Raw genomic sequence first — 25626 nt, forward strand, 5'->3', positions numbered from 1 at the left:
GCAAAAGGTTTCGTTATATCGTTGGTTTTTCTTGATCAAATTTGCCCGTTAAGCTGACGAGTTGGATTCTCTAGAAGTACGCACTTCTACAAAGTCGGTAAGCGAAGCGAAGTCTTGACAGTGCGTAAATGCAGGGCGAAACACAGTCTTCGCAGTCATGAGACGTAGCCTAACGCATCGCTCAAGCGACGTTTATTGCCAGCCCAAAATTGCAATGCCGCCTCATGTTCTTTATTGTACTTCTCAGTAAACCTTCCTTGTAAGCCTTGGTGCGTTTCTTCATCGGTCGTAATAAAACTACTCGCAGTAGCCATGTAAAACTGTAACATCGCTCGAAGCGATGGCCTAAATTTCTGCGGGCGTCTCCGTGATGCTACGAAGTTAAATTCGACGATACTTCGATATTCCCGAGTTAGGTCAGAGTTTGCCTGCGATGAAACCATCCGTCACGCCTGTAGGAATTGTTTCGCATGTTTTGTACGCATACACGCTGCGATTGTAGTATGTACAGCGCGCTTGCTTGTTTCCTGCAAGTGCTACTGATATCAGCAATTTTCATCGTCAAAAATATAGAACGGACTGTGGACGTCATTTCTAAAACCCCTGAGCACCACTGTTGAAAATACGCAAAGCTTCAACTGCTACTAACCACTGCATATCATCCCTAGGACAGTGATGACACCCCACATGAAAGGACATATAAACATGCGGCAGCTGTCCGTATATCACAGCAGCTGCTTGCCAGGTGAAGGTGACGCTCACCTTGCTATGGACGACGCTATCAGAGCGGAACTGTGAATCATTGCAATTTTCTCGCAACGGCGTATCGCAGCTCTCAGTTGCGATTGTCCTGTACTGGATATGATGAATCGGACTTGCAAAAACACCAGCGTTGACAATCGCTTTATTAACGAAAAACACTGGTATAGTACCTATTTTTCATCAAACACATACTGCGCACTAAAGAGCGAGCAACGCCTTGCTGCATTCAGTGTTTTGTTGGAAGTGTTCTATTGCAATGGATGACTTAGCCTTCAATGGCGAAATCTATTGTTTTACTCAAGGGCACATACTTGTTATCCGTAAACATTGCAGAGGCACAATATATAAATAACGGGCAACTTGTTCAAGAACGCCCTTGTGGCACGCAGCTATTCGCACTGGCATTGCTCCTGTCACTATTCCTAATCAACTTTTCAGCAGTTTGCCAAAACGACGACATTAGCCTGACGTGCTACGGTGAGTAGCCGGGTGCGGCGATGCTTCGCTGTCTGCATAGGATAAGAGCTCAGGTAAAGGACGCTAAAGTGGGGACGTCGGTTTTGCGGTTCAATTTTCTTCTAACGTACGACATGCAATCAACGATGTGATAACTTCAACGTGCCAATATACCGCCAAATGGCAATATTTCTACATTATGCTCATTTTGCTGCTTGTCGCTGATGACTTCCTCCATACCAAGCTCATTTACTTCGCCTGATTTTCTAGACATGACACTCGCATGACTACGTGTGTTCGTAATATACCCCCCTCAACAGAATTACCAGCCCATTTAGTAAGTACGATCAAGCACCCATCTATATGCCCGGCTAGCTCCGGGGTGAAGACACCACAACCGTAAATTGCTTGTCTTAAAACATAGGCTTTCTACTGATATAACAATATCATATCACGTCGACAGAGACTGTAATATAACACGTATTTATTCGATTGTTAAACAAATGAAACACATATTTATTGCAGCATATTCGCCGCCTACCTTCGAAAGCATAGGCAGCTTACAGGAATGCTAAATCAACACCTCTAGCGGCCTCAGTTAGAACCCTTTTCATTGTGCTGGTACATCGCACTGCGCAGTATTGTGCAGTACAGTGCTGGCAGGAATAAAATGGCTGATTTCTTGCCTACATGGATGACGTCCTCGTCTTCGAACCCACCTTTGACGAACACCTCCGACGCCTTGGAACAGTACTCTAGGCAATGAGGCCATCTGGTCTAACACTCAAACGGAAAAGTGCCGATTCGCATACCAAGATATCTTTTTCCTACGACACGTCATCAAAACTCAGGGGTTCGTCCCGATCCGCAGAAGACAGCCGCCATCGCTAAATTCCCTACACCCGCCGAGGAGAAGGCAGTGAGTCTATTTCTCGGTCTGTGTGCCTATTCCAGGCGGTTTGTCGAAAACTTTTCCGGCATCGCCGAGCCACATACTAATCTGACGAGGACCGACGTAGAGTTTAGGTGGGAAACGCCGCAGGAAGAAGCATTCAAGAACCAGAACTACTTTTTCTGTCACATCGGATAATGGCACACTTCCACGAGGCCGCCGATACAGAAATGCACTCCGACCCAAGCTGCTTAGGACTTGGCGCTGTACATGTAAACGAAAGGAAGTTCCAGAAAGGACTATCAGTTATGCTAGCCTGCCGCTGTCTAAGGCGGAAGGCAAGTATTCCAGAACAGAAAAGGCGTGCCTTTCCGGATGAGGACTGTTGGTCACAAAAACCAGGGACAGCGGAAGGAACACAGATAGACGCAACACTTGTGGCACACTTGCGCTCCATTTGTTTATCTGTGTTCTTTCTTGCGTCCCAGTTTTTTGTGCGCAACAGCCCTCATCTAGATGAATCACCAACAAGCCGAAGTTCAAACTCTCTCGACGTACCTTTCCATCATGTCGACTTCTTCAAAGCTCCACCCCTACCTCAACCCAGACCATAGAAAGTTGTGAGCGACCATCACGCCTTGTGTTGAATAACTAACCTGAAGGACTATTCAAGTCGCCTCGCACGGTGAAGTTGGAGGCTTCAAGAATTCGACATTACCGTCGCTTACAAGTATGGAAGAACGCAATCTGACGCCGTCTGCCTGTCGCGCGCGCCCGTCGATCCGCTGCCGCAAGGACGACCAGGATGATGCCGCCTTCTTGAAAACCACAAGGGCCGACGACTTCGCTGAACAACAGCGAGCGGACCCAGAATTCAGGGACCTTGTGGAATTCTTCGAGGGCAAGACCGCCGTTGTTCCTAAGGCATTCAAGTGAGCACATGCGTCAGTTATCTTGGAAAACGACGTCCTACGAAAGGAGAACTTTTCGCTGGCCCCGAGCCTTCGGCACTGCGACTCGAAGTCATGCAGGCCCTGGACAACTGCCCGAGGACAGGCCACCTAAGTTTTTCCCACACGCCGCGAGAATACAAGAACACTGCTACTGATCACGTCTTGCCGCCGGCATCGCTCGTTACGTGAGGACGTTGCTAGGACAGTCAGCGACACAAGACAACGCCGACAACGACAGCGGGATTTCTTCAGCCAATCCATCTACCTCGTCGACACTTCCAGCAGATCGGCATGTACTTGCTGGGGCAATTTCCGACGTCAACGTCCGACAACAAGACCACTTGTTCCGGAACAACGTCCGGAACAAGTGGAAGCCACGTATTATCTCAATTGCTACGCCGGAACCAGGGCACTGCCTAAAGGTAGTGGCACCGCGGAAGCTAAGTTCTTCGTCGCAAGCATTCTACTGCATAACGGCGCTTCAGGCCTTATCGCCGACAGGAGGACGGCTTTTACGGCAGACCTAACGCAAGCTCTTTTGAAATACAGCCAGACAGCTCACTGAAGGAAAAATGCTTACCACCCGCAGATGAATGGCCTCACCGAGCGTCTGAATAAAACCCGCGCCGACATGCTAGCAATGTACGTCGGTGTCGAACACAGACTTGGGACGCGATCGTTTCGTATGTAACCTTGGCATTTCAACGCAGCAGTGCAAGAAAGAAGGCCATGACGCCGTTCAACCTGGTTTACGGAAGGAGCCCGGTAAAAAAACTGGACGTCATGATGCCATCTGTCACTGACGAAGACAAGCTTGACTTCGCCGCTTATTTGCAACGCGCCGAAGATATACCGCTCAGCTGCCTGCGTAAAAATAATCAGCAGAGGATCGACAGCCGTCACTACAATCTTCGATGACTGACTTCGCCTACGCAGCTCGCCTACGCACCAGCCATGCTCGAGTGATAGAGATCCAAAAGAGACAAAGTCAGTGTATTGTTTAGCAAGGTAATCAAGGTAGCTCTTGGGCTACCTATGTGTACCGAAAATGAGAGACTCATGCAGCTAGGTATGCACAATACAGTGGAAGAAATAGACGAGGAACAATAAAGAGTGCTGTTCGTTAGGTTCTCCACCACGCGATCAGCAAGGCAATCCCTCAAACGGAACGGTATACCAATTACAGCAATAGATAATAGACATAAAGAAATTTGCAACGACCTTAACGAGAATATCACAGTCATGCCTTTTGCAAGGAATGTTCAACCCATTTATAATGTGAGCAGAGGGCAAGCCCTGCTAGAAAAAGCTAAAAATAAGATTGAGGAATGGTCGTTTGTCGACGTGGATTTTATGTCTAATAAACAAGCATTCACAGTAGTACTTGTGAACAGCAAAGGTGAACTCGTCAACTCGGCTTCAACCTACACCACAGAATCAGAAATCGCTGAGCAAGTAGCCATCGCATTGACAATTTGAGACCCAAAGAGCTCCAGAATCCACAGTGATTTTATGGCACCCGTCCAAGCATTAGCTAAATGACTAATTTCTAGAAAAGCTCTGGCAATTATCAAGGGAAAGCTAATCAAACAATACACGATTTATCTGTGGGATAGGAAACTAGTGCGACCTATTGGACCTACATAAAGTTGTTTCATCCATTCACATGGAATACCAACCCGGCGACCATGTGTGGGTTTAGTCACCGGTACGCCGGCGCGGGCGTAGCGATAACCGTCTTTGACGATACTTCGGACCGTACAGGGTACTTCGACGACCGGGCACGCCCCGACGTCGCGCATGTGGTGTGCATTAAGCCGGCCTATGCGTGCTAGCGAAATTTTATAGATTTATTTTTCCACCTGTTTTTGTGCTTTCCCTATATTCACGTGTTCGAATGTACCGACCCGTTACCCGCTTAACCACAATCTTGCACGTGTCACGCCCTAATGTCGAAGATTTCCGATCATTTTACACTGTTCACATAAGCCTGAATGCACGAATCGAACAGTACAGTTCATTCTGGAACTAACGCGAAGACCAACAATAAGGCCGGAATATTTGATGCCACATGTATAAATGCCGACACGCCTTACCGCTGATCAAATCACTGCTGACCGACGATCGTGATTGCCGCGATCAGTGCTCAGCGTGTATTCCTTGTAATTTGACTTTTCGCTTCGTGGGCGCACGTTCCTCGCGTAAAAAGTTTCATCTTGAATAGCCCGGATGCTTTTTATTCACTGTTATGACGATGTGACATGTATACGTACGTAGCTGGCAGGTTTCATGTGAGCGGGCACGGTAGAGGCTCTTACTCCGCTACAGTAACTGCTATATTTGTAACACGACGCCCACACCGAACTGCCTCAAAAGTACACTATGCCCTCCTAAAAAAAACGGAGAGTGTCCATGGGGCGTCTTTCTTTCCCAGAGCAATAATCGTCGTTTACCTTAGGTGAATTTTCTTGCATTGTTGTCTCGTGCGCGGTATTTCAAGGTCACGATCGACCTGTGCACTTTCAGCGTGACATGGCATTTAAAGAAAAATTAATGTGCTTAACGAAAAGTTGGTTACCCGGCTACTCCTTCTATTGTGTATACAAATTTGTGTGATTCTTGATAAGACAACAAGCGAGCGCCAAGTTTTCAAGAAAATACACATGGAATACAAGATGCTCAAATGTTTCACAAGAGCCACAAGCTATTCTGATACAAACCATCGCAAATACTGCATGTCTAACGTTTTTACAAAAAGCACCGAATTTTTAGCAAGAAATATACGCAGGTGGGGGCAATATAAGTTCATACAATAAATGATAAAAATATTGCAGGAACGAATGAAGCAGGAACGTTGTGACAATATTGTGACAAAGTTGCAAAATATGACACGTTGGCCCATATTGCATCTTCATTTTTGCAAGGTAGCGCTCCAAGTAAAAAATGGCTTATACAATGTCGTGTAGTAATATTTCTTTGTACTATATAGAGAAATTTTGGAAACAGTAATTTTTGTTGCAATCGAGAACAAAAATATGAATTGGAAAGCAGCAATAGTGCGCGAAGTTTGCATCGCATACAATGCACAGCATGTTAGCGCAGGATTCCAGCGGGCGCCTTTTCACATTCAATAATGCAACTCCTACAATTGCTAGTCACTTATTTACGTGATATTACTGTATACAACGTCATAAACGGCCAGTGGCAAACGGTGGAACGCGGGGGTCGGTCTTCCCTTCCATCGTTTCTTTCAAATTACAACGATTCCCACAGTTCGTTGAATGTCGCGGTTTCTTATACGACGATTCTTTCCTTACTTTATTTCACTAACACTCTTTATATTGCTACTTTATCCATATTTTGTTATGTATGGCAGGTAGGCAGCACATGTTTAACGTCCTAGAGCTGTTTTCCGCTCCAGTACCCAGCGATTACCTTTTGTAGACCGCCACACCAACGCTCCAGCATTCAGCGCGATACTGGGCCCATAATCAAGCATAGCTTTCGACACTGTGTCCAACTGGCGCTTTGTTTTGTAATATAGCTACTTCACACAAACACTGTTATCCTACAGGTTCCGAAGTGACTTCTGCTAATTTCTACTGAAAGGCCTGAAGTGTGCAACAGCCTTTGACCGTTGCGAGGTGAGTTTAGGGTCGGAGCAGGTACTACCTATAATGCAGGCCTTAAATGAGAATTGGTTACACGTCTGTACTACGTAATGGTAAGCAAAATCTCACTTTATTACAGCGTGCTAGGATGTGGACACAGCTGATATTCGGATTACTCTTCCTTGTTCCATTCACGATGCAATATTGTAAGTATACTTTCTCGTAGATGTAACGCTCGAAATTTCTTCATTGATGTGGGCTAAGTTGCATACATATCGTAGCCTTCCGCATACCCCGCCATGTTATGTACCTTTGACACCTGACACCTCATTGAGTCTCCGTTAGGATTCATCATAACATTGTTTGATTTCAATGAACAATTGTGGAACGAATGAAAATAAAATGGGCTGTGCCCATAGGAAATGGCTTTGCACAATATTTCATGCTAATCGTGTCTGTGTACAGGATTGTAATCTCTCCAGTCTAACCTTCTTGAATAATAAACCATATTATCGTATTCAAAAGCGATTGATTGCAAAGAGGTTACAAAGTTGAGTAAATTATGGTAATTAACTTATTCATTTTTAAAGATCTTAGGAAAAATAATAGATTTGATATCCAAATGAGTGCTTATCTACCACCAGCACCACCATCATCATCATCATCATCATAATTAGCCTTACTGCGCACACTGCATGGGGATATGCTTCTTTCGTGTTTCTCCTGTTATCCGTGTCCTATGCTTGCTGTTGCCATGTCATTCCCTCAAACACCTTAATATCACCTGCCCCGCAAATATTCTACCTGCCCCTGGCATGCTTGGCTTATCTTAGTATGTTTTCGGTTACAGTTAATTACCAGTGGTTGAATGAGCGCTTGAGCTTTATTAAGTATATAGCCGGCTCGACACTATCACATTACATTGAAGTTTACATCCAAAGTTGAGGCTGTATTAACGCTTCAGACTGTGTTGTCATTTCATTCTTCGGCAAACCGTCCAAACTACACCACGCAGCAGAACTGTTTGTGAGCGTGAAGGCCCGGCACATCCGCATGTAAACCGACGACTATCTCACGCACACAGTTCTCGGACTTTGCCACAAGAGGCACGCATCTTTTCAAGTTCTTTTCCAGTGCACTTTGAAAGTGTGCGAGAAATAGAAACAGTCCTTGGGAGTACACAGCTGACTGAAGTTGTCATTTAAATGACAACTTTAAATGTCCGAGCGCACGGCATCATCAGCAAGAGGAAGTAACAAACGGACTTGCCTACATGCCTTTCCTAGTGCATCCTTAATTAAAACCAGCAGATAATGAAGCCAAAAATGGTATAGGGGACGTTGACTGTGCTGTTTTATGTGTACTTTAGTAATTCTGATATAGATATCAAGAAAGTAAAGTGGACTACAACGCAACTTTCCACCGTCAAGGACCGAACCTCCAACTACGCATAACGCACCCCATATCTTCTTTAGATTCTTTATCTGTTGGTTTTCATGAAGTGTTTGTCAAACAAACAAACAAACGGGCCTTCAGAGTGCCCTCTTTCATTCTTTCATAGTATCCGTATTACAGATTGCAGTACCCTAAGTGCCTTGAGAACAAAATGATGCTATATGTCTGGTAGTCTTGCAAACACTCCTTTCAAGAATTTGGTTCTGAAAGAACGTGTGATTTTCTGTGCCTTTCTCATGAACAAGCACAGAATGTACCAAAGACGACCTGAAAGCAAGCAGCTGCCGCGTGCGTGTCGAACTCGAATTTATGCTTCGGTTTACACTAAGCTCCAAGTCCACAGTCATGTCTATTCGTAGAGCGAGTAACAATTGTAATAAGAAAATGTTACATAAAAAGAAAACTACCTGGGTGCGTGAATCCACAGGACGCACAATTGCTAAGAATTGGAGCATTCCGGGCAATCATACTTTCCCAAGTGGGGCACTACAGACTCCAAGTGGATTTAAAATATTTGAATATATTATTCTGTTTTTATTGCGACAGCAATTATATGGACACTCTCTGGGGATTTTTGTCGTCGCCGTCATGTCCTGGACTGCATATGTATGTGTAAGCATAAAAAACACAAAGAAGAATTAAGCAGAAGGAAATAATTTTGAAGCATCCGACCGGGGATTCAAACCAGAGACCCCTCGTTCCCTAGAGCGTTGCGTTATAGAACTCAACCACGCTCCATGCATACGCCGGCGAAATAACGGCGAGCTTTTTATATACGTCATTTACCGCTGGTGGCACGGAGCTCTCGGAGGAGCTTGAGCGTGTTTTCTATTACGCAACGCTCCTACATTTCCTTTCAACTTGGAAACTGCCCCTGAGACGCCCACGACAATGTGGCCCCTTTCTGTACCAGCTCGTGTTGTGGAACGAAAATAAAAAACATGCGTCGGCCACACCTGGAGAGTGTGTATGCTACCTTTAGGTAGCAGAGTTGCGCATTGGTCCGCCATCTTCCAGTCCATTTTTGTGCATGGAAGCCACCTCATGTTTGCGCAGGGGCTGCATTGGAGGCCGCTCTTTTGTCCACCTTAGTTAACAGCACTTTTTGTCGATGTTGCATTGCCCTGTATTGCTCTATTTGCACAAAGATTCAAACAAAAAATGTGTAATTGTGTGTGCCTTGAGCGCGATATTTGTTTTATTTGGCGTTTCGTGTTGCAAAAGAGAAGCATTGAAATTGATACACCTCAGACTAGGAAGATGCTTCCACGACGACGAACACGTGTAGCGGCGTTACTGCGCGACAGCTGCAATAAAATGCTACACGCTTAAAAGTGTGAAGTTGTAGTGTGAGCTGCAATAAAATACTACACGCTTAAAAGTGCGAAGTTGTAGGCACGACATAAACGCTAGCAGGTCAAACAAGGGCGCACATGTTATTTCACGAGTCTTTAAAGAACCTTTAATTTATACAACCAGACAGCATGCTCCAAAAAGCAAAAATGAAAGTGCCGTTCGTCTGGCGTCTCGCATATTCTATATATAGGTCGGCGAAAATGTGGAGGGCACTCAGACTCACTCACGAAACACATCTTGCGCTTAGGGCTCACTCGGACTCAGAATCACCAAAATATGATTCACTCGGACTCATTCAGACATCGACTCACGGCTCGATCTGAGTCTGAGTGAGTCAACTCGTGAGTCCGTTGGTCTAGAATTAGCTGTTTCTGCCATTGTGTCAGTACTCTTTAACGCCAATATCCCGCATATTGTGTGCTCTACAAAATGGTCAGTGGAGCGCGGATTAGGTTAGAAAGAAAGACACACGTCTTTTCTGTGTATCATCTTTCTTTCCAACAAAATCCGCGCTACCCTATGCAAGTTGCTCTATATATTAGCGCCTTTTGATCTCGTACCTTCAAGTACGAATTATTAGAGTTTGCAATTCAATATGGACCATTTTATTGAAAGATGACTCACACAATAAATTTTATTGAGGAATTTCCCGTGAAAACGTTTGCGGGGGGAGGTCCAGGCAACTCCTCCCCCTCTCTCTCACAACTCACGTATCTCCACAATAAATATTGAGCTGACGTATGAGCGATAGCGCGTTCAAGTATGTGTGAGCATACGTGAGTGTAAACGTGAGCCGTGATGAGGCTGATAGGAAGTTGAGTCTTCAGCGTGCAATAAGTGCTTGAATTTACGTGCTGCATCATAAGTTTGATTTCAAATGTACCTTTTTTAAAAACCTGGCGAATCTTAACTTTTATTCTTTCATAAAATTACCAATTTTATAACGTGTTTTCTGGTACGTTTTAACTGATTTCTAGTTATATCATATTTACTGCACCAAATTTACAAAGTACAAATAATGTCCGGTATGCTTTCCATGACGTTATCGTCTCTTGATTAAATGAGGTAATGTCAAACAAAAAAGAAGTACGAGCCCCTGGAACAATTGAGCTTCTTTCCACCCTCGATAGTAAGGGTGTCGTTTCGGCAGATTGATGGCTTACGTAGTGTGCGAGGGGCTATTGGTTAGCTGCCAGCTCATCAAAAGTGCATGTCCTACGGGACGCCATCAAGCAGAAGAAAAAGAGTGTTCCACACTCGCCGCCTCAGCCGCGGGTGGAACTGGATACCATTCGAAGGATTCAATGCGTAATTATAACCAACAAAGTGGACGGGGATTGCCGCCATCGTATCTCATAGGATAGTGCATCGGACGCATAATGCGAAAGTTTTCGATTACGGCCCCACCGACGGCAAATGTCTTTTCTGATCCACCATATTCATTTCACTTGATGTCATCATTAGTGCACTATAGTTATAAACTACAAATAATATCCTCTATGCTTCCCTCGGTTTCGTCGTCAAGTGATTTCCTTAGATTGTGTCTATCAAAGAAACGTGGCCATGAAACAATTCACCTTCTTTTGTGCTACTACATAAGCACTTTGCAAGCAATTATCACTCTGGGGAAGCGCAACACGCTTTAAATATCACTGGGAAGGGGCTGCTTTTCACTCCGCCTGCATATTCTGTTAGATAGAAATGCACTGTTGCGTAAGTTTAGGAGACTCAGTTAACGGCGTGATTACATTTTAAAAAAAAGGCAGTCGCATTGCCAATCATTGAAAATATGATAATTTCAGATGACTATATATGTGAACAGGGCTGCCCAAGTGGTCAAAACAAGGGAATTTTTCGCAACGTCAGCGGACCCGAAAGGTGCAACTGCGGTAAGTACTTCCTGCGTATATACAACAACGGGTGGTTCGGAGGAGGAAGGGTGGCTAGGAAGAGCTCTCAATTTGATCTACACTTGGCGCGAGGTGCCAGAAGGGGTACTCCGGGATCATTTCTCTGTTATGCCACACTTGCAGCCAGCGGGCAGCGGACATCTCCCGCGGCCATCGCGAGCAATAAAACTGAATTTTTATGTTCCCACCTAGTGCCTCACAGAAGACGGGTCTCCAATAATACTCAGTGCAAACTGTCGTTTCTAACCGACTTTTCTCGTGGATGTACGCTTGTAGCGTAAGTTCAAACGCGTCGTTTATTCTTTGTTGCTTTGATTGTCTTGATTTATTTATTTTGCTGTTGGTGAAAGAGGCGGATTTTTAACAGACCCCAGCGAAACAAAATGCTTACGAGCTATTCTATGACAATTTGGTTGATAAGAAGTTTGCGTTTACATGCTCAGATCATAATTAAGGAAACGGCTATAAGGACTTCACTTGAGTGTGTTCAGTGTAATATAATTCAGTGAAGAATTATGTACTTGTACCCTGCAACCTTTAAAATATATTCACTTCTCAAGACAGTGCATTTGCATTCACAAGTAAATTGTCAAAATTACGCAACAGTCACGTTCCTGCGCATGCTTCGCATAACATCGATTCCCACGGACGTGCAATCTGCCGAACATTTTTTGTAGACTCATTCTGCGCTTAGGAAGATGAACTATAATTAAACATTTCCTGACCGCCCATCAGGGACATTTTGTTACAGCCAAGCGATCCCTATTCAACTACGTCCATAAGTGCTATGCTACCAACAATACTGTTATAATAAAAAAATTACGCAGATCCCACTCTTCGTGGGACTCAGTTCCATGCGAAGCAGTTAGCGAATTGCTGCAGTCTATGCTGCTTTTTTCGGCTTTAAGTTAAGCATTACCAGGTGAATCGACGTGTTTTTTGTAAAATGACGAGTTGTGTGCACACCCTGGTCTTACCGGCACCCCTACTACAGTGACGTTTAAATCGTAACTTGTGGTCTGACGTAGTATAAGAACGTGCGTCAGCACCCAGACGTCTGTGTTATCGAAACCAAGTGCACGCTATATATGGTGCGATGATGTGGATATCATACTTAACTTTCATTAGTGCATTCATCCGGGATCGAGCAACGCCTAACTACAGCTTGCTGAATCATAGGAATAAAATGTAATGTTTATTTGACTGCTATAAAAGCGGAGCCAACACTGGAACCACAATTGATTGTGAATCCGACCTGACGCCTGTGTCATAGGATCATACGAGTACAGATGTATTGGATGTTCCTTTGTTATCAAATTAGATAGACAGCACTACAACCACAACTGGCCTAGCGACGACAATACGGCTGCATATTGGCTTTTCCAAAGCCGTTTCTAGACCTGAAGTCGTGGCTCCGTGGTAGATTTTATCCTGACTGCCACGCGGAATGCTTGCATCCGACTCCTGCTGGGATCCAAATCTTTAAATGCGAAGCACTTCTTAGGCACCTTGAGCGTTTCTATCCCAAGGCACTGTGACCGTTTCTATCTATCTATCTATCTATCTATCTATCTATCTATCTATCTATCTATCTATCTATCTATCTATCTATCTATCTATCTATCTATCTATCTATCTATCTATCTATCTATCTATCTATCTATCTATCTATCTATCTATCTATCTATCTATCTATCTACGTCTGTGTGCTTTAGTGGTCACTTCCTTAACTAGGTGTAGACTGAAATTGGCATGAGAGGGTAAGAGGATGTTACGAGAATTACTGTCTAGTCACGCCATGAATAACGTAAAAATCCTGTCAAGTACGCCGTCAAACCCTTTCCTCCAGAGACGTGTGACGTCTACCCCATTACCACGGCCCGCGGTATAGGGGTATGAGCCACAGGTGACTGACAGCAGATTACATCTACCCAGGAATGACGAGAACAGCCATTACCAATTTAGATGCGAGAGCGATAAGAAAAACCGACATCAGCGGCGTTGACCCGATGAACCGATTTTGGTGTATGTAGACTACGTTAAAGAAGCGATCCCGAAAGCGCCGAGACGTACGCGGATAGATAGATAGATAGATAGATAGATAGATAGATAGATAGATAGATAGATAGATAGATAGATAGATAGATAGATAGATAGATAGATAGATAGATAGATAGATAGATAGATAGATAATTGGAGCAAAGCGTTGGAACTCTGTAATGGGTCGCCCTCTTCGGCTCTTCTCTGAGAGCATGCCCCTAGTGCCGTCGCCTAGTACCGTCAATAAACGCCTTTACAATTTGGTGGAGAGTGCTGAGCCGTCAAACCTGCATCGGTCTCTGTTCGATGTCCCTGCCGCTTCAATCCCGTACCGTGCCATCTACCATGCCAAAAGATGGCGCCAAGCAAACGCCTCCCACTGCACCGACAGCATGCCCCGGTGTCCCCCGCATCAGCGACCGTCCTGTCTTACCGGCGCGGATGGCACCGCCGTGGTGGACTGGCTCGCGATGTACGAGCGCGGGAGTGTACCTAATAAATAGGACGAGGCGGGCGAACTAAGCAACCTTGTTTTGTACTTCGCGGGTGTGGGAAGCCTGGGTACAACAATCACGCAACCGATTTTCCCACCTGGTCGCATTTCAAGGGAGCTATCATCAACGTGTTTGGCCGCCCTGACTTTCGTAAACTTCAAGTCGAAAAGTGTTTATGTGAAAGAGCACAGCAGACCGTTGGGAGTTCAAAAGATGGCTCATAAGCTTGTACGTGCTGCGATGTCATAGCGAAGTTTGTTTAGACGTTTGTCTTGCTTACCGTTGAATCCATAAATGGGCACGAAGGTCGTTTACCTGGCTGCAGCGGCCGTCTTTGCTAAAGGAGTGAGCTGTTAGCCTTTCTTCGTATGACATTCCACTTTGCTGCTATTGAACTGATTACTTTGACCATGAGGCGGAACTGTAGCTTTTACCAGCGGAGCTCTTTATGCTGGCCGTAAAAAGTTTGGTGTCCGCAGAAAACCGCCGAGGAGCAGCTCGCGGCACGCGCCCTCTTCGTCCTCTGATTCACCTACTACTTTGCTCCGAGAACAGGTGCGCCGATTTTCCGGCGCTTGATGCAATAATTTTTTTTTTTAATTGTAGGGCTATATTAGACGAGGGCAAGAAGAAAGGTACATGACAGGACGGGCGCTAACTCCAACTATTTTTATTGAAACAACCGCACAGCATTTCAAAGCAATAAAGACAAGGCACGCATGCGCTTTCATGAGGAACGCTCGAGTTAGCGCCCGTCCTGTCATGTACCTTTCTTCTTGTCCTCGTCTAATATAGCACTACAATTTTTAAATAAGAATCTATCCCCAACTAGCCCCGCAACGTGTTTTATTAATTGATGGAAAAACTCTGATGACGGAGATAACGAATAGAGAGAGAGCGCGAAAGCGGGCGTCTTAACCCATCGGCAATTCAGGCGCGTTAACAGAGCCTAGCATAGCCTTTTGCAGTATTGTAAAGCAAGGAAGTGGGAAAGTACAGGGAGGTAGAGGGGGACAGATCTGAGCGTGAGGAGGAGAGAAGCAAGGAGGGAAAGTGTAAAGCATAGCATAGACAGAGAAAGAAGGAGAGAGATAGCTAGAACGTAAGCCTAACAGAAAAAAAGTAGAGAATGAGAGAGAAACAAATAAAGAGAGAGAAATATAGAGCGAGAAAAAGAGAAAGAAGGATGGCGCGAGAAATACAGACAGAGAAAGGAAATGAAAGGGCAGATAGACAGACCACGAAAGAGAAATAAATTGAGACTGTGAAAGAAATAGAAATAAACAGACACAAAACACATACGGAGAAGAAACAGGGAGAAGATCGAAAAAGAAAGAAAACAAAAATTTGCAAAACACAACAAAACACAACAAAACAGCAACAGCCAGGATTACCTAGGTGCGCATTAGCTTCGCTGTCTCTTTAGCATTGTGCCTCCAGTGCCAGCTGCGCCAATTTTTTAGTAGACAATGGCACCAAACAGCACCTGCAAGCTATGAAAATATAACCGAATACTTAAAGCTGGAAAAACTGCTGTGATGACCAGCCTTTCACAGCAGAGCGATGGCTTGTCATGCGCGTATTGAGCCGGTAAGGACCTTTCGCCACCTGTCTAGAGTTGTAGATGCTCAAGAAGATGTGGCGACACCTTTATGGCGCTCGTTTGGTCATTTCAATTCTACCACCAGTGTCACAGCATCGGACATGGCGCACATGCACCCTCTGTAATATGAGATGGCTCGCGGCGAAAGAAGGACAAACCCGCAAGTTTTGTCTTGCCTCTCCGCGAACCAAACGGTCAAAGGGCGCGCTTGGGAAACCGCTAAAAGCCGCGCTTTCCGAACCTGCTCGCCTTTTGAAGGCCATCCGGCGCTGCTTAAGCGGTAGCGTTTACGCACAAATGTGCGTGTTTCTTGCGCCTTCGCGACGGCTCCTAACGCCTTCAAAACTTGACGACATGGAACGCGTCCCTTATATTACAGTTAACTCTAAGCTGTGTTCTTTTAAAGCGCCATGTCGGTGCTGTATGCTTTTTTGAAATGCGTGACCCATGGGATATTATAATTGCTTCCAATGAATGACACTACTTGCCCTACATACTATTGTGAAATTTTCAGCTCGCTAACAAGATAGAAAGACGACGTAGAAACAACCACAGGGGTCAACACAGACGCGAACATACAACTGTTTATTTTGCAAAATCATGACCAAATATGTACACACAAGGAAAGGGGGTAAACAAACATTCACACATGCGCAAGAAACACGTTGATTTTACTGGTATGTGGCCCGTGTCAGCAATTCTCTGCTTCCCTGAGGTGCGTATATTCAGTATTCGAGTGCTTCAGTATATTTTTCTAACTGAATTTACGCGTTATCTGAATAAGTTAAAAAAAATCATTAGCCAACAAAAAAAGGAAGTGACCTTTCACGTTTACTCAGTAAGTGCATTATTAGCTCTGTATTTAAAATCTCAGTGTAAAGCTTTACAGGGTGGTATTTTCAACATGATGGTTTTAAATAGTGAAATTGTGTCTACCCTTTTCTGCTGGCTTCCAAGCCACATTCAGATACAAGACAATGAACAGGCAGATGAATCGGCTCCTGTGGCAGTAAAGAAAGCAGTTACATAAATTATACTACCATAAACTACAACACATGAAGAATTCTGACATTGTGAACAAGCTGACAGCTAGAGTGGGTCTCCTTTTACAAGTAATAAGTTCCATATCTGGTGAAGTCGGTCACCACGATGACAAGTGCAAGATTCATTGACAGCCACACATATCTTATTGGCGTGCCCTCGATTTCAACACAAACATGAAAATGCTCTCGTGAATTGCACAAGGCACACACACACATCTCCTGATGGTCTTAGTGTTTACAAGTAACTGGCTTTTGATGTAAGCTTGAGAAATAAGCAGCTTTTCTGTTTATTATATAGCACATTGTGTCTTGTACAGCATAGCCGCCGTCTCTCTCGCCCTCAAAAAACCCATTTAACTGCCTAACGCACTTGCCTTCACATCCTCTGCATTGAGTTTTATGTGTCTCACACAATATACTATATACATTGTTAATTTACTTCTCTCCTCCAGTGAGCCCTCCCCCCACGTGTTCAGAAAAAATTGAATAAAAAGGATTTCGTCCCAACTACCTATGTACTAACGATGGAAAAAGAGAAGTTATAGGCATGCGAGAGAGAGTTTTCCTTAACCGGGTCTTAGTAACTGAAGGCATATAGCCTTGTCACGTTCTACATAGTAGGCTTATGCTTCACCAAACATCGCACATTAATAAAGCTTAAATACTGCGCCCTCTTTTTTCATCCTTATAACAGCGTTGTATCCTGTAAGCTATAATAAAAATATTGTACTAAGCATATAATGCACATTCATTTTCCTTTTCAGCGTCTGGAAACGTGTGTACATTGATGCAACATTATATTTGCCCGGAGTCTAAAAAACCCCATTGCCAGAAGTTCAGGAATGGTACCTGCCTATGCGAATGCAGTAGGTGTTCTGTCTTCTGTCTCTAAATAAGCAACGAAAAATGAGACTCATGGGTTGAGTTATTATAACGCTTGCTGTAATATTTCTAGGAGCGCAAATGCTGATCTACACATTCATACTACCTCTCAAATATGGCAAACATGTTTACACGTATTAATGCACGATCTTTTATTGCGATAGCAATTATATGGACAGTCTCGGCTGATTTTTGCCGTCGCCGTCGCCGCCGTGATACACCATATATGTATATGTCTATATATATATATATATATATATATATATATATATATATATATATATATCAAAGCCACAAAGAAACATAATTGCGGAATCGAACGGGCGACCTCCCGCTTTCCAGCGCGCGGCGTTAGACGGTTAGGCCACGAAGAGCCCCGACTTTCAGCCTGTTAACGGCGAGCTATTTATATACACCACTTACATCAGTATGCTTTCTGAGTTACCACGTAGATGGCGCGATCTCAGCGCGTGGCGCGCTTTAAAGATCGTGGCCCCGTTCCTGCGAACGTGGTCGCCTTCGTGCGCTTGTCTCGAGGAAAGAAGGGGGCGGCTGGCGGGGGAGCGGGGAGTTGTGTCTTGTGCTTTCCCTGCGATGTCTGCGCAGAAGTGACAGAGCGTTCGAAGGTCGCTTCGACGCTGCAGCGGCCGCGTTTGCGAAAGGGGCGCGCTGTTCAAACGGAAATAAGTAACGACTGGGACAGTCGTTCGCGCTCGTCCTCTGTGTACCTGTTCGTTCGTTTCGTGCGTCCTGCTTTATGTTTGAGCAGTGCGCTTCCAGTGTCGAGCTGTGACGCATGATAGTTCGCGCTCGTACTGTGTGCGTTCTTTTCGTGCGTCCTTTCGGCTCGAGCGACTCGCTGGCAATTTCGAGCTGCTTTCCGTTCTTCGCGTTACATTCCAATTTATTGCTATCGCATTCATTGCTTCGCCGTTGCTGCGAAACTGTGACTTTTTTTATTTTAAAATTTAAAAATGGCCAGATTTTTTTCACACATTCATTGCGGACACGATGCCAGATATATCGCCCTAAGAACAAGGATAATATGACTTCGTAATATTCTGAGATTCTTATCTGCAACCTGTTGTCCTCCTGAAGCTAAGCACTAATATAAAACAGGGCCTTTAATTGCTCACTTTGCTTTCATCTAATCTAAGCAAGGCAGATTCTTTTGAAGAGGTCGTCTGCACGAATAAAATCTTGAATATATTGCTACGGATATTAATTGATAGAAGACGAAGAGCTGGTGAGGCGGACTCGCGCGCGAGTGTTTACTGTTTGAGACGCTACAACACGTCCTGTGCGACTGTCCGGTATATAATGCTCAGAGACAGTCATTGGCGTCCGTTCTAGCGCGCCTTGACAGTAGACAAATGTCTGTTGAAACAATACTTGCATGTTGTCAACAGAATACATCACAACTGAAGGCGACGAAGGCACTGCTGATGTTTTTGAGAGCGACGAACTTGGCCAAGAGCCTGTGACAGAAATGTCGCGTACCACGCAAAAGTGACCAACTACCACGCAAGAGTGACCGACTGATTCTATGTGTGCTATGCTACCACGCAAGAGTGACCGACTGATTCTATGTGTGCTGTGTCATGTGCTATCTTTCTATCTTTCTCTCTCTCTCTCTCTTTCCTCTCCATCTTTAAATCTCCCCCACCCTGTCCCCATGTGTAGGGTAGCAAACAGGTTGTCCTATACTGGTTAACCTCCCTGCCTTTCCTTCTCTACTATTTCTTCTCTCTCTTGACCCTTTTAACAATTCGTCTCTGTAAATACATATTGTACATGCTTAAACAACCCCGTATCATATTGGTGGAGGCGGTGGGTACTGTAGCAGGCAACGGAGTTCCACAGCGGACATCGCATCGCTCTCCCAACCATGGCTACCGTTGAGCCTTCCGCCTCAACACCGCTGTCTCTATCAACGTCGCCATCAGCAACATTCCCTTTCGTACCACCTGAGGATCCCGGAACATCCTATGGGACCGATGGCGTCGACGTTAAAGACTGGTTGGCCTTGTTTGAGACCGCGAGTGTACCGAACAGATGGGATCCCACACTTCAGCTGGATAATGTGTTATTTTACTTTAGGGGAACGGCAAAGGTGTGCTACGAGAACAACGAAGAACTCACTAGCTGGGACCAATGCAAAGAAAAGTTTCGAGAGGAATTTGGGAAAGCCTCTGGCCGTAAGATCGCCGCCAAAGAGGAATCGGCCTGTCGTGTGCTATCTTTCACGGAATCGTACCTCTCATATATTCAGGACATGGTGGCTCACTGCCGAAAGACCGAAAATAACATGACAAAAGGTGAGAAGGTCGGGCATGTACTGAAGGGGATCGCCAACGACGCATTCAATATCCTGATGTGCGAGGGCTGTTCCACCGCGGATGCGATCATTGAGGAGAGTCGTCCATTCGAGCAAACAAAAAGCCGCCGCATTCTGCAACCGTTCGCCAGACTTCCAAACACCGCTGCCACATCGACGTGTGCAAACCAGTCGGCACCGCAACATGCTTCGCCGCCGGAAGACTTCAAACGAATCGTTCGTCGTGAACTTGAAGCGACGGCGGCCTCAGCATTGCATTTGCGCAGCGCTGATGCCACCCCCGTTACCATTCCTCTCGTCGAAGCTCTCGTTCGTCAGGAGCTGGCAAATATCGGAGTGCATTCCGTGTGTTCTGTCGGCACGCCCAGAGCCAGCGAACGTCCTTCTGTTATGTCCTCCTCAAACCGACGGTTCTCTCCACCTTCTCGCAACCCGGCTGAGTGCAGAACTGCAGTTGACCGCCCAATATGTTTGCACTGCCACCGCGTTGGACATATTGCTCGTTACTGTCGCAACACATGCGCCTCGGCACCTCGCGCGGCGACCATTATGACCCGTTTGGACGGAATGCCCACCACTTTTCACCCGCTTCTGAGTCCAATGCCGCTGACAATGCGGCTAGGAACACTTGGTACAGTCGCTGGCCTTCGCCAACGTGGCCCACCATCCCGTTCGCCGCAGCCACGATGCCTATGGTCCCCGTGGCTTTCGGCCGCACCATTTGGGTTTGCTGCATTGACGACTGCAGCAAATTCACCTAATTGACGAAATGTCATTGACGTTAAAGTAGACGGCGTACCTGTCCAAGCACTTGTCGACACTGAAGCGAACATATCGGTAACGAGTTCAAGCCTACGCACAAGTTTAAAGAAAATCCTCAAACCTGCAGCTACACAAGTGCTCCGTGTGACCGATGGTGGCACGCCGATGGTTCTTGGTATGTGTACTGCCCGCTTAAATATAGTCGACCAACCTACTTCAGTCCACTTCGCTGTGATTGACCGCTGCCCTTACGACGTTATCCTTGGACTGGACTTTTTGTCAAATCATTCTGCTCTAATCGATTGAGCTACAGGCGTCCTTCATCTAGAACTGTCTCAGCTCGTCGCCGCTCTCAACACTACCCCGCCACGCCTGTGCTCTCCTCAAGAAGTGCGTCTATCGCCTAGGCAGCCACCTACGTCGTTTTGACCACCCAGCCACAGGTTCCCCACGGTGAATATGTCCTGTATTCCGTCGTTGACGTTCTCTTGATTCCAAACGTTGCAGTTCCGCATACACTCGTGACTATCACCGACAACTGTACCTCATTATGACTTCTAAATTTCAGCTTATGTAATCAGGTACTTCCCCGTGGCATGTGCTTGGCTAACATATGAAATGCTGACGAATTTGAAATTGCAACTCTCACCGCCGAGACTGATTTACTTCCGCCTACTGCGACTAAAAGCTTCTATTCTTTGCCGGATGATTTCTTGAATATGATTGCACCCGACCTCAAGCCTACACACGCCGATGATTTCCGTCGCCTTGTCGTGTCGTAGAGCGACATTTTTTATTTGGACGACAAGCTTCTACGGCAAACGTCCGTCATTCAGCACCGTATAAACGCTGGTGACGCGAGTCCTACTCGTCGGCGCTCCTATCGCATCTCCCACACTGAGCGCAGAGTTGTCCAAACGGAAGTCGAAATAATGCTCAGCAAAGGTGTCATCGAAGCGTAACACAGCCCTTAGGCCACCCCTGTGGTCCTTGTCAAGGAAAAAACATCGTAGCTGGCGCTTCTGCGTTCACTATGACCACCTAAATAAGACCACACGAAAAGACGTATACCCGCTACCACGCATTGATGACGCGTTGAACTGTCTGCACGGAGCTACGTACTTCTCGTCTACTGATCTTCGGTCCGGTTACTGGCAGGTTGCTGTCGATGTAATACCACGAGAAGACTGCCTTTATAAAACCTGATGGTTTATACCAGTTCAAGGTCATGTCCTTTGGTCTACGCAATGCTCCTGCGACATTCGAACGGTGCCACACGGTGCTACAAGCTATACAAGATGGACACTCCATACCCATTGTCGACAAGATAAGGGTACTGGGGTTAATAATAGAGGCTAAAGGCACCAATGGGGAAACGGTTCGCAAGCTCGAAGCGAAGGTGTCTCAAACGATGCGCTAATAAAAAGAATCACCAACAAGCATAGTGGCATGACAGAAGCCAATGTCATAAGGCTTATCCACGCGTTTGTCATTAGCCAATTTACGTATGTGGCCGCGTACCATAGGTGGTTTGCAGCAGAAAAAATGAACCTAAACAGCCTTATCAGAAAAATCTACAAACAAGCGCTAGGACTCATGCAAAGCACAGGTACAGAGAGGCTCCTAGAGCTAGGTTTACATAACACGCTTGAGGAACTGATAGAGGCGCAAGGTATTGCACAGTACGAGTGCCTCTCAAAAACCAAGACTGGTCGATACATTCTAGAGAAACTAGGCACCACTTATCACACACAATATGGCACCAAATGCGATATTCCTCGAAACATACGGGCTAAGCTCACAGTCCCACCGTTACCTAGAAACATGCATCCCGTACACCACGCAGGCAGAAGACAAAGCAGAGCAAGAACCATGATAAAGGGCTTCGGAAACAACAAAGAAGTGGTCTTCGTAGATGCCGCTCGTTAGAAACAAAAATGCTGTTTTGTCGCAGCAGTGGTTAATCACAGTAAACAATGCAACACAACTCTGACAATAAACACGACACTCATTGAAATGGCGGAAGAGACAGCTATAGCTATGGCCATAGCACAAACTGACGCCCATTATATAATCATCGATTAACAAACCGCAGTTCGCAACTTTGCAAATGGCAGAATCTCCCCTGAGGCACTGCGTATTCTTAGAACAGGCAAAACAACCCAAGATGACAGATGTGTCTACATTCTATGGTTCCCAGCCCACACACCCGACCTCACGGGAGAGGTCAACACTAACGATGCTGCACACAACGTAGCTCGAGGACTCACTTTCAGGGCTATGATAGATGTTGGTTCCTCGTCAGAGTCTTCTGATGTGTGGTACTGGGAGGACCAAATGACTACATTCAATGACATTACTAAACATTATAAACTGCAGAGGCGCGTTTACCAACCATCTCACCTTAAACTCAATAGGTCGCAGTCTGTCCAATGGCGACAGTTACAAACCATGTCATATAAGATTCCCGCGCTACTATATGCTATATATCCATATATATATATGACGGATCAATGCAAAGATTGCGAAGCACGAGCTACCTTAGAACATATCCCGTGGGAATGCCAGGGATTAATACACAGGGATGAGAACGCGGCCTGCACCGACAGCCTCCGCGCGCGTTGGCGGGCCGCGCTGCTCAGCTCAGATCTGGACGATCAGCTCTGGGCAATTCAGCGGGCCGAGGAAGCCGCTAGGAGGCACTTCTACCGACACCTAGGCGGGAGCCAAGCCCACAAACACGTCGGATACGAAATAAAGTTTTTTCCATTGCATTCCATTCCATATTAATAGTTCCCTTCGTCATTCTACCAGTGCATTGTTTCCGAGTTACTTGGGCCGTTTGATATGTCGTTCTTACAGCTTCACATATTCCTTTGTTGTAGGAAGATACTAAGAAAGGAGAACTTAGCGCACCAACAATGAATGATATCTTTCCTATATGCTTCGAACTTCAGCGCAGGAATGGCTTTTTTTTAGGATTCGCTGGTGCAGTTAGGAAAGTAGTCAGGAATAGCGTTATCAGAAGACTTCAACGGAAGCGTTCGTTCCTATTTAACAAGTATCTCGTTTGAAATATTTAGGCGTCACTTTTGATGAGCTTTTACACTGGCACGAGCAAGTACGGAATGTAAGCGCTAGGGTAGCATATGGCTGCTATTCTCTAATAAAAGCTCGCCAATATTTTCCACAAGCTATACTTCGCACGCTCTACTTTTCATTGTGTCACTGTCACATAGGTTACTGTCTAGAACCGTGGGCTGTGACGTACAAAGTTATCTAAAAACTCTTGAACGACTTCAAAAGCGTACATTGAAAATCATAACCCAAGGTGAATCAGTAGTGCTATTTTCATATCACAACGCATTCTCTCGGTTCCGTTGTTGCGCGACTACAAAATTGCCGTTTCAGTAAATAAGATAATTATTAGAAATTCACCTCTGCCTGCTGATCTAGTTTCAATTCCTAAACGCAATACGCGACATGCTTCGAATGGTAACTTCAATCTACCCAAACGCTATAATGTTTACGGAGAAAGACTGCTACAATTTAATGGAACAAAATATGAAACGCGGTCCCCCTAGAGATGTAAACGACACGTAATTTTGGGCTAGCATCTAAATCAATTTTTTTCTGTGGAGTCAAAGACATGTAAGCCTGTGTGTATGTATGATTCGATTTTCATTGTGTTCTTTTTTGAATAAGTGCTTATGTATAGCAAGCTAGTTGCAAGCTAATAAGTATGCATGTCGGCAGGAAAAACTGTGTTACGGCGCTGTTTGTATTTATATTATTGCGTTTGTTGGTTACCTCAATGCTGACCTGTACATTTTTTTTGTTGCACATTGTATTGGACCGGCCACTAGCCACTTCAGGCTATCGGTCCGAATAATCTGTATTTGCATATATCTGTTCATAAAAGCAAAGTTTCATTGAGTGATTTATTTATTTATTTTATTTATTGATTGATTGATCGACTGCATGCACAGGCGCGCGTATATATTGTATGGAACAGTTGTTAGTAATTTTAATTGTTAGTAATTATAGCGCACAAAGTTCACTCACTTGAACAATCAAAGCAGATTCAAATATAAGGAACTACTTCTATAGTTAGCCTAAAAGCATCACAAAATGCTGCTAACACTCATGATTCTTCTTTTCATAGATAGGAAATGAGCGCCGAGTTTTACCCGGTTCATCTGGCTTTGGGCTTTGAAACCGACGTGGAAAAGGCGAAGCCTTTGTACTTTCGTTCTAGCTGTCTTAAACACTGTTTTACTGCAATAAAGTTGTTTGGAAGTTCTTATGATTGTGAACATTTTTTGTTCTCCCCGTAAGAATTTTGGTTACACTATTTCTCTTCAAGCAATTTTTAATCATAGTAAGCTTAAGCTCAGTGCTAAATATGGAAATCGCGCGGAGAAAGGAATCTGTCAAATGCCTATTTTTTTTTTTAATTTGCCTTCCAGAACCGGTGTTACGAGAGGTCGCTATAGAGCGCAGAGCATGTTTTCCTTCTATGCTTCCATGCATTAGCCCTTCACGGTCAGCTGCTGCTTCACCAAACGGGTAGTCCATGTGCAGGAGACGCTGACAGATGTTGATTAAGCGAAATTCGCACTGCGCAGGCTTTAAACATCAGAGAGTCCGTAAAAAATTATCGTACTGATGTTGCACGTTAGGAAGAATATGAGGTACTAACGATGGTGCGCTGAGCCTTCATTTATTCCGTCATGGTATATACATCTTTTAGGAGCTCTACAGGAATAGACTTGCTCTTGTCAGGCATCTATATATGAAGTTCGTCTCTTCCGTTCATGCCCCTCGTGCTGTAGCCCCGCATTTCTTAATTAGAGCTGTACTTTCGGTTATTTCGCAAAAACTTCGTTGCTAGTTCAAGAGGGGTGGAAGCGCTAAATCAGTCTTAAATATAAATTTTTCCCCTAGGACCATATATATATATATATATATATATATATATATATATATATATATATATATATATATATATATATATATATATATATATTGTAAGCACATTTATCGTCCACTTCGTCCACTGTCACCAG

General features: G+C 45.0%; 1 long non-coding RNA gene across 1 annotated transcript; it reads left to right on the forward strand.

Annotated features, from left to right (window-relative positions):
* Positions 1–1151: 1151 nt before the first annotated feature.
* LOC119402876 (uncharacterized) lies at positions 1152–6989 on the forward strand. Its single transcript, XR_005185980.2, has 3 exons — positions 1152–1239; positions 6638–6707; positions 6814–6989. It is a non-coding gene; the product is annotated as an uncharacterized LOC119402876 (long non-coding RNA).
* The last annotated feature ends 18637 nt before the right edge of the window (positions 6990–25626 follow it).

Source organism: Rhipicephalus sanguineus, chromosome 8 (assembly GCF_013339695.2).
Source record: "Rhipicephalus sanguineus isolate Rsan-2018 chromosome 8, BIME_Rsan_1.4, whole genome shotgun sequence".
NCBI classification, from domain to species: Eukaryota; Metazoa; Arthropoda; class Arachnida; order Ixodida; family Ixodidae; genus Rhipicephalus; species Rhipicephalus sanguineus.